The sequence below is a fragment of the Stegastes partitus genome, unplaced genomic scaffold (genome assembly GCF_000690725.1).
Source record: "Stegastes partitus isolate 25-593 unplaced genomic scaffold, Stegastes_partitus-1.0.2 Scaffold851, whole genome shotgun sequence".
NCBI lineage: Eukaryota > Metazoa > Chordata > Actinopteri > Pomacentridae > Stegastes > Stegastes partitus.
In genome coordinates, this window is record NW_007578582.1 from 18283 (window position 1) to 28901 (window position 10619).

The 10619-nt window shown below is 40.6% G+C and overlaps 1 protein-coding gene across 1 annotated transcript in view; it reads right to left on the reverse strand.

The window, feature by feature from the left end:
- Positions 1 to 9120, reverse strand: part of asip1 (agouti signaling protein 1) — a 24739-nt gene extending 15619 nt beyond the window's left edge. The window contains exon 1 of the mRNA XM_008293001.1: positions 8775 to 9120. The gene's annotated coding sequence lies outside the window, so the exon portion shown is untranslated. The remainder of the gene's footprint in view (positions 1 to 8774) is intronic.
- Positions 9121 to 10619: the final 1499 nt, after the last annotated feature.

Below are 10619 nucleotides of genomic sequence, written 5' to 3' on the forward strand. Positions count from 1 at the left end.
TTACAGGGTTTAATTACGGCTTTAACCCCTATAATTTATTACATTCTCTCATCAGGTCTCGAGGAAACTGTGATTTTTCTTTGGGCTCAGTATGAATTTTTGCATGGGAGTCATTTATATTCAAGTGTTTTTCAACATTATTATACAGAAAAATCCACCAACAACTCCTATTTACAGACAAAAACCCAAATATATCAGACGAATATAACCTGGAAGGAGTGTCAGATGGATGATGTGTGTGGGAGCGTGCGGTGAGAAACACTTCAATTCAATTCAAATAACTCTATTTATCTCCTAGGGGCAATTCAAATTAATATAAAGACATAAAAAATGATGGTAATGATACAAAATTTAAATTAAATGAAAAAGAAATAAACAATAAACCACATCATAAATGTTACATTATATTACACTGGCATTGGCAGGTTGTGCACATAGAATTTACTTATTTGTTAATTTAAAGTAATAAGCTGACATTTAAATGTGTCTGATCTACGACATGCAGAAACACTTTACCATTTTATTGGGTCTCTTTCTTTAAAAGAAAACAATCCAGAACAGAGAAGTCGAGCAAAATGCTGTTACTCACTAAATCCTCCACGGGTTTGTTTCTCTCTCTCAGCATGCACCAGATAAAGACTTCTGCACGTTTTTCAGGTTTAAAATGCAATTAATCAGATTTTACTGCCTCGCCGAGGAGGGGGAGGAAATGTTTTCACTGTTTACACGTCTCTCAGCAAGATTACGCAGAAACTAGCAGCTCAATAAAGCGTAGAGGAGAAACGGAGCGTGAAGAGAAAACTTTGAACTCAGGAGCCAGATCACTTCTTTTTTTTTTCTCTGCAAATTCCTCTCTAGTTTAGCCAAGTTGGGTTTATTTATGTGACCTTGTTTCTCTGCTGAAACTCACTTTAACTCAACATCTGCTGTCTTAAAATCTAACGCTACAAATTAAAAGCGTAAATACGAAGAACCTGCAATTTGTTTTCTTACTCATCGGCTCTTGAGGAAAATGTCACCTAATGTGAATGCAAAAGAGACTAAATGGGAGCTGTTTTTATTTGAGTTTAACCAACATTATGTTCAGTATCGTGTGTGGATTTTAGTTTTTGTGTTTGATATGTAATGTGGAATATTTCAGATTTTTCTCAGGTGTAATATTTTAATTTTAGGCTGAATATTTCATGATCATGTGCAGCATTTTAATTACATTTGCAATGTTTCACTTCCTGTACAGCATTTCATTTTCATCTCATTTTTCAGGTGCAATATTTTATCATCATGTGTGATGTTACCTCAGTATAACTGCCAGAAACTGCTCCTTACTCTTCTCTTCTAGCCTTATTTTACCTTTATTCATGTATCGTGCTTTATATCTTATTGCTACCTCTGAGGCATTTCTTATGTTTTTTTCTGAGCAATATCTGGCGCAAAATGTCCTTTTGTTTTAATAAAGTTTGATCTCATTCTAACAGTCAAACTCATCAAAAGTTGTCATAACCTTAAAAAAAAGCTCTAATTTTCTGATCTGACTGCGCTGTAGCTAAGATGTGGGTCAAGTTTAACACCACAAGAAGTTAAGAAGGATCCATCTGAAGCCCTCCTCGGGCAGCAGCGCTACTACCCGGGACCTCCAGTAATTTCCTATAAGTACAAACGTCTCCTGTGATCTTAATCTCCTGCACGTCTGTAATTTGTAAAGTAAAAAAAAAAAATTCCACCACATGGAGACCCGTCTACAGACGAATACATCAAAAGAACGAAATCCCAAAGGATTATTAGACGGATGGCAGCCTGCAGGAAGGAGCTGTTTTCTTTGGTTTTAACAGGCTGGACGGCCGTCGCGTTGCATCGTTTTAAACGCCGTGTCTGCTAATGACTGCAGTGAATGTGGGCGAAACACAGGCCTCGCTTCACCTTGTTTTTGCTTTTTGCTCTGGAATTAAAATGAAACATCCGCCCAGAAGGTTCAGCATCAGTGTCTTTTTAGTGCTCCACGCTACAAGACGATCAGAATAAAGCTCCTCGACGCTCAAAAATGAACATTCAGCTCGTTCAGATCCTCGGCTTTTACGACGGATTCCAAAATCTACAATCAAATGCAGTTCTGACAAGTGTCCAGAGAGGCTTTCTGCTACCAAACTCCTCTTCTAGCCTCTTTCAAGAGCTGACATTTTAACCAAAACTCTGTCAAATAGAGGAGCTTCCTCACCAGGACAGTGTTCTTGTCATGGGAGCTGCAGACAACCTGGTCTGGACGGAAACACGATGATGACTTGACCAGAAAATGTGAAACCAAAACAACGTGCTGCAGAGGCGGCGAGAAATCAAAATCAAAATCCGTTCACTGTACACAAAGTCATGCTTTTAGAGTAAAATCGGTCAGTTTGTATATGGAGGGATGATTGCAGCAAAACTATAAATAATGTGTGTGTCTGTAGTGAGATGTGTGAATGAGTAGAAAGATTTGTCAGTGCGTTCAAATATATTAATAGATGAACGTATTTGGCTTCAAATGCTGGAAATACAAACAAATCACCAGTAATAAGTCAAGCCTGCTTCACAGTTGTCTGTGTTTTTACACGACTGTTGCTGCACTTCTGCCGTGAGAGAATCCAATCTGTAACTTCAGGGTTTTTTTGCCCTGAGCTCGGACTCACAGGCTCGAACAATTTTAGTGATCAAATTAAGAATCTCTTTGTGAGAGTTCATGCAAATCCTCTGCCTGCACGGGCACCGACTTGTGTGTGTGTGTGTGTGTGTGTGTGTGTGTGTGAGTGTGTGTGTGTGTGTGTTTTTATGTGGGATGAAGCGGTGCAGTGAAGCGGCTTGTTATCAGATGAATGCTAATAAAGTTTTATTGTCAAATGTTTTGTAAGAGGGAGAGGTTTTAAAACGTTGAATAAAAAAAATAAAGACAGATGTGCACGTGTTTGAGGAGTTATCAGGATTTCCTGCCATTTAAATGACCTGTTTGTCTCATTAGTTTATTTATAATATTCATTCATTCATTCATTCATCTGTTTCTACTGTGTTGATTCTGTTTCAGTTAAACTAATCATTTCTCCTGTCAGAACATCTGGTTCTGTATCTGCAGAACCTTTACCTGCGACTCCACAAACTCAGCAAATTTAACTTGTTCACAACTCTGGGGGACGAATCTTTTTACGAATCTCACTGCAGACACACAACTCTCCGTCCGTACACATTTATTAATAGTTTATCACACCCACGTATCAGTGGCTGCAGGTTTTGTGAGACAGTTCACTTCCTGGTTCACTTGATCAGGACGCTCGTCTGGGGAACCATAAGAAGGTGTTTTACAGCTTCCTTCTCTCCTTTTCGACTACAAAAAGAGCGAAATGTGAGCAGCATGATGGAGTGGAAGGTTGAAATACCAAGTCTAGTTGTTGAGTATTTTGAATATTTCTTTAAGTCTGCTGACTTTAAATGAGCATCTCATGTTGACACGGTGCCCTCGTTTCTCCAGCCTTCACAGATTTTCTGTTTCACGTCATAGCGTGACTAATTGCGCTCTTAAACGCACGAGGCGAAGCAGCGGAGACTAAACTGATTGGCCTTTTCCTCTGCTCCCTTTGTTCAGATTATACAGCTGTGACGAGCTCTAAATGTCGTTGGAAGCGGCTCATCGTCTGCTCTCTTTGAAGGTGCTTTAAGTGGCTCAAATGAGGAACACATTTAGGGAGACTATCGAGAGTCCCGAAAGGGCGACAAGGTCGTTCTGAAGTCGCTGCTCTTTCTGTGCTTTGTGTTAGTGAGGGGTATTTTAATGGGTTACTGGCTCTTGTGCTGCCTCCAGATATGGTGTGGGGGTTTTTTTTGGCACAAATGGTACATGTGTGGAAAGTTTGAGCTCAAAATGAAAGCAAGGACCTATCAGGGACGAGTATTTAAATGAACCTCTGATAAATAAACGACTCTGAGTTCAGGGAATTAGCTTTTCTCTACAATCACAGGTATTTTAATCACCACTTACTTAGTTATTAGCAGCATAAACACAAGTTTTGAGTCATTAAAAAAGAAGCTCTAGCTAGTATTTTGACTTAATTACAATGAAACGTTAAGTGTCATGTACTTAATTACTCTAATTATTAAGACTGTAAGTTGGCACATTTAAAAAATAAAGTTGCTCCACTGTAGTTGTGCTGTGTGAGGAGGGGAAGAGACTTGAAATCCTGACCTCAAGGTGAAGAAAAATGTAAATTATTAAGCCAGTTTCTTTAACTTTGGTTTATTCATGGAGAAAATTAAATTAAAAAATGTTTTAAAAACCTAAAAAACATTGCTAGGCTGTCCTGAGAGCCTTTCTGCTGCATAAATCCTCTTTCAGCTTGTTTCAAATATACAGAAACTGTTTGATGTGTTGTATTGCTGTGTTGTGTTGTGTAGGGACAGGAGTGGATCCTGTCCGCAAGGTGAAGAAAAATGTCATTTCTTTGAGTCACCTCAACTTTGATTCAGTTTTAAAACAATTAGGCCAAAAAAATGTAAGTTTAAATGACCCACAATATGAAGTTGTTGTAATTAATATGTCAACTAAACCCACTAAAATGATGCTAAATGATTCATCTAAATCAGTGAATTCGATGTATTTGTCCTGCAGCCATGCATTTAAACATGTGGTGTGAATAACTTGCTTGAATTCCTTTTTTCCCGTCAGTGCTGCACATGTTTGTGGGTGACTCAGTGAATAATCTGTAGCTACATGTCACATACAGCGCCCTCCATGATTATTGGTTAAGATGTGTTAAAAGCCTTAAAATAAATTCAGTTTTTATTGCAGAATCATCCTCTCACACTGAGAATTGTAGAAAAATGTCACCTTCAACTCAACTCAAATGAATTGTTGGCAAAAGGTTGTTGGACAAAATATTAACATCAGGGTGCTGATTATCGTGGAACACATGATTTGATGTAAAAGAATGATTTTTTTAATGTGGGATTTTTTTTCATTTTTGAATAAACGCACGTGAATTAAAGGTTGAATTTTCATCTCTTCTTTTTCTATATTATTTAGAAAATAACTGAATTTACTAGAAGCTGACGAACACGTCTGAACCAGGGGCGCTGCAAATATGAACAAAAGCAGAACAATGATTCCTCACAGAACAAACTCTCAGATTCACTATAAGTTCAAATCCTGCACGATGTGTGGCTTCAGCACAGGTCGCCATGAATCAGTCCATTTAGGAGCACGTTTGAGAACAGAACAACATTAAATAATAAAGAAACTCCAGAAGAATACTTTTAAACGATGCTACTTCTTTAAATGAACATGCAAGAAATTAAAATCCCGAAATCCTCGGCGTGTCTTAAGGACAGCGTCGCCCGGTAGGCTTTACTTTGGTGCCCTGCGGCTTCACAAACGTGTCATGGCGTCTGGTTCCGGTCTGGTGACAGCGATCACACCAGAACACACATGTGGCACAAAGTCAGACTCACAGAGAAAGCTGCACAAGGCTGGTTAAAAAAGATAAATATTAATATATCTGCACCCTCAATATTCTTGTAAATAATACGACAGTTTTATGGTTCTTATTTAAAGTGACCTTTAATTATTCACTCCACAACATCTGTTTTTTGCTTCTGCTTTGCACGATTACAGTTATTCTTATTTTTAGCTACTTTTATTTTGCTCTGTGTTTATTGTTGTATTATGGCACCAACCCACCAGAACAAATTCCTCCTGTTGTGTAAACTACACCTGTTTCTGATTCTGATTCTGGAAATCGTTAATGCGGCCGCTCTTGCTTACAGATGTTTTTTTCTTTTTTTAAAATAGTTTCTAAGACTTACCTGGTGAGGATTTACACATTGGACTCATTTTAAGTTATTTTCGAATGTGTCGGTTCAGCCCCTCCTCCTCCTCCTCCTCCTCCACCACCACCGAACCAGTTTATTCAGCATCGCTCCATAAAAACCCACCAGTACATCTTCCACAGGTGACTGCTCTCTACCTTTTTGACGCACCACCTTTGGCCGTTTCTGTAAAAGCTGACGACGTTAAGAACTGCGTTTCTGTCGGCTGTATCATATCATACATCCACAGTGTTCTTTTGTATTTTTTTGTCCTACTGTTTGGCTGTTACTGTGCTCATTCCTAACTGTATACGCTTCCTACTGGCTCCTTTTCTAAATATATTCTTATTTGTCTGTTTATTCTTGTATTTTGCACCACTGCAGTTGTCTTTTAATTTCATTGCACCTGCGTATGATGACAATAAAAGCATTCCATGTTTTAGTCTAAAAACAAACTGAAAAACTTGCTTGAGGACGCTCAGAACTGCCACCATTAATGTTTTTTTAATTTGTATTGTGTGTGTGTGTGTTTGTGTTCGTACATGCTTCTAAGTGTGTGTGTGTAATGTTGTGTTTTACTCGCGTCTTTTATAGTCCAGCTTTTTTGTGACATTTTAATATTGTGATGTTTATATTGTGACCTGCAGATGAAATTAGCTCGACGCTAAATCTGGTGGCGTCACCCAGCTGAGCGGGCGACCCATGAACAGGGGCTTTAGTTCCCCGATGCAGCGGTCGTGGGTTCGACTCCCGCTCACCACCCTTTGCTGCACGTCTCATTCTTCTCCCTCCTTTCCTGTCGCTCTCTGCTGCTCTAATACAGACAAAAAGTCCAGTTTTCCTTTTTTTTCACTGATTTGATTAATTTAAATATCTAGTAAACAAGAAGCCTGTTTTTTCTATTTGCGCGTCAATTCCACGGGTTAAAAACAAAAACCTTCCATCCATGTAGATCCACAGATGACTTCTAAATGCTTCCACCATGTCAGCACACACTTACTTCAGACAACAGAAGTTATGGCTGCGAGGTCAGAGCCGTGAGAACAAAGGACGGGTCAGTGAACGCATCACCTTCTAGTTTATTGTTGTTGTTTTAAAACGAGGCCGTGACCCGTGACTCCTCTGAGCGGTCTGGTGTTCAGACGCACTCACACAGAATGAGGAGAAATCTCAAAAGAAAACAGCGACGCTCATTTTAAAAGGCCTGTTAGTGTTGCATAAAACGCTTCACTGTCTCTTAATTGTGTCCACACTCTCTCCTTGAGGGAAAATAAGAACCACGTTTAGCGTTTCTTGCACCAAACGCTGCCCGGACCGACAGCCGCTGCACCGCTAGAACAAAACTACTACAGTTAGATTAAAATAGCAAGGAGTAGAAGAAAAGACTTTCATGGATGATCAGCGTCAATTTCAACGAAAGACTGAATTCTGTGTATTTTCTACAGAGGAGTGAAGACGAGGAGGCGCTGAGTGAGCGATACGAGGAACTTTTTAAGGCAAGATCACAGCTTTTCTCAGGGTTTCTGCTTCTCCCTGAAGACAGAAATCGAAGCTTCAGCTGCACTTTTACAAACAGAATGAGCGACTGACTAAAACCTGTGTGTTAATGTGTAAGTCAGCAGAGGATACTGTCGGATTTTCTTTTTTAAAACTTTCTGCAGCACCTTGGAATTCAATTAAACGTGAAGCTGTTGAGTGAAATGAAGCCAGAATTCCACCTGATCGGCATCACATCGGAGGCACCGACGCCAAAATGAGTCACTTTTTACAGCGTTTGAGGCCTTAAAGTTAAACAAGCTACAACATGGCATGATTATTTTCAATCAGGATTAAAGATAGAGCTTTGGTTTTTATATCTACAGTTGCTGATGTTTTAAATCCTCTCATCGTTATCTCTAATAATTATGATTATGAAAAAAGCAATAAATGTACAATTAAGCAAAAAACTTGAACCATAACAATCTATTTCTCATTTATATATAATATTATGAGAAAGATTTGCAGCAATTAATCGATAATATTTTCATTTATTGGAATGAAGCTTTTTTTTTACTGACTTTCTGTTAAAAACTTCTTTTATAACTTGTTGTATCTGACAATTTCTTTTATTTACAGTTTGAAAACATGCTTAATATACATGCAGCACAACAGAAGGTACTAAACATCCTGCAGATGTCTCGTTGTGTTGTGAACGCTGTAAACAACGCGCCCTTCGCATCGGTGCAGCAGATCCGACCCAGACCTCCGCACAGGTTTTTCATCTCTTCTCTCCGCTTTTGATATCACAATAACAACAAGCTGCGGCTCTTTAAAACTCCTGCAAAACCAACATCAAAGTGCCGTTTTTCGTTTTATTTCCTCTTATTCAGGCTCACAGCGTCCCAATCATATAACGGATCAAGATGGTGCAGCGGACCGATGGAGCCCGAACAGCTTTCAGCATCACCAGAGGAAAAAATCTGGAGATTCCTGCTGCACATGTTGCAGTAAAGATGTCCAAGCGGCGCGTAATCAGCTAATCTGATAGTTCTCGTCCCAGCTTTTCATCACAAAGACCCTCAAAAAAGTCACATCACGCAAGAGCTCCAAACACCGAAACATTTGTTTTTCCATCACCGGGCCCAGATATTAACGCTGGGCATGTAGCAGAGTAACTTTACCCGTTTGCCCTTCGCAGGCCACAGCCGGGCAAATCCTCTTAAAGCCGATGGAGAAACAGTTGAGGAATTTTTTTAACAAGCCAACAAACACCGCTGCCCACGGCATCCGACATTTTCATGTGACACTGGTCAAGCCGGAGCGTCGTAAAAAGCAGTATATTGCAAAATTTCGCGTGCATGCTTGAGGTCTCCGATTGCCTCCGTGCAGGATTTTACTCGCCGTTCAGTCCTCAAACGGATTCCTGGAACCGTTTAAACGACTAAAGATAGGATCCAAAAGTCCATTTGTCTTACCTGTAGGTTACCGCAGCCAGCTGTTCTGATAGTATGGCAGCCTCGGAGTTTGTCTCGTTTTCTCGCTGCTCTCCGCTCTTCTTTTCTCGCTACACGTCTTTAATTTCTTCTCCTCGTTTGGTCCACAGCTCCTCTTTTACTCTCCTCCTGCTCTTTTTAACACTTCTGATTTTCTTTTTTCTCCTCCTCCTCCCTAAAGTACCTTCTTCTATTCTTGCTTCGTGTCAGTGTCTTTGCTCCCCCTTGCCTCTGCTCCTCTCTGCCTGTAAAGCCTTTCTATAAGATCTGATTCGATCCCCCTTCTCCTGCGTTTCTTCTTCTATCTCTGCTTGAATAGCCGTACCTTGCCCTGCTGTAGATAATAAAGACATAGTGGGAGATTTGTACTGGAGGCGGGACCAGTGCTGTGGGGTTCTTGAGGGGGGTGGGAGGAGGTGGAAAAGGTCAAATTATGCCGAGGATGGACTGATAAATGTGAACCAGATCTCCCTGTAAAGTGCTGCTGATGGTGCCACTGATCCCTGAGCTGCTCAGGAGCCAATAATTGGCCTTCCTGTTTCGAGCCCTTTCATTTGCTCGTAACGTTCGGCTACTTTGCTCACATGAAAGGTTCATTTCGATACGCACTGACAGACGCTCCCTTAACCTCCGAGGGGGGTTTGTGCATTTCCCAGGATGCCTTTCTGATCAGACATGAGTCTAACTCTGGCTCGGTGATGAGTCTGTAGCGGAAAGCTATTATGCATCATATTTACCAGCTTAGTTTAGCTTGTTAGCATGCTGGTCTGAGTTAATTAGCACAGGGTCGAGCAAATGTAAGGAGTGTTTTTGTGCATTTAGCCCTAAACCTTTGCATGGTGAAGCTGGGAAAAGCCCCCAAAGAGCCTCCACAGGATAAAGGAGGTACAACGGATGGACACAACATAGAAGAGAATAAAATCGTTTCTGCAGGAATCCCGTCGCTGCATTCATAATATCAGACCAAACTATTAACTAAACTATTTTAAAATACAGTAGGAGATGTTCAAGTATAAAATAGAAACCTATAAAAGCTATGAAACTTTTAAAAGGTAGCTTATTTAGTGTGTTAAAACAGCAGTGTAATGAATGAAAGTAGCGCCAAAATGACATCCAAGGTGCAGCTGTATGTAAATGTGCAGTCTGAGAAAATAAATACAAGGTGCGTACGGTAGTAGGTGCAAAGGTGTCCATGTTTCCCAGTGAGCAAGTCCACATGAAGCAGATTCAGCTAAACTGAGTTGAGTTGCGAGTCGACCAGATTTCATTTGTCGCTTCAGCTTTCTCGTCAGAAACTGGAAAACCTGAAACCCAGGTTTATTTGGGCCGCTTCAAAGTTCACCTCCTTAACCCCAATTCCACAGCGCAGCTAAAACGTTGACATTTTTATTGCGTAACGTCGGGCTTATCTGACCTGATGGAGCTCAGTTTCATCCAGAGCAGCTTTAAGACAAATACCTCCACTCCATAAAACTGGAATCTGTGACAAACGGTCGACGTGTCAGACGCGTAAAGTAACCCCGATCGTAAGTTACCGTCAGAACCTGCGTCATTCAAGTTACTGCCGCTGCCATGTGTGTAGATGCACACGGTTGGAAGCAGCAGGCAAACAGGCGCAGTGCTGCAGGTATCTATTACAGTCAAACAAAAGAATGTGACACACCGCCAGCTGTGGGCAGCAAACAGGGCGTCAGTGGATTTATTCATCTTTCTGCAAGGTCCTGAATCGCACTAAAAAAAGTCACTGCATCAGCCATGTTTGATCCAACACGTTTCAGATCCGCCAGAGTCGCACTCATGGCTGTATGTTGACAGTTTATCGTGTCA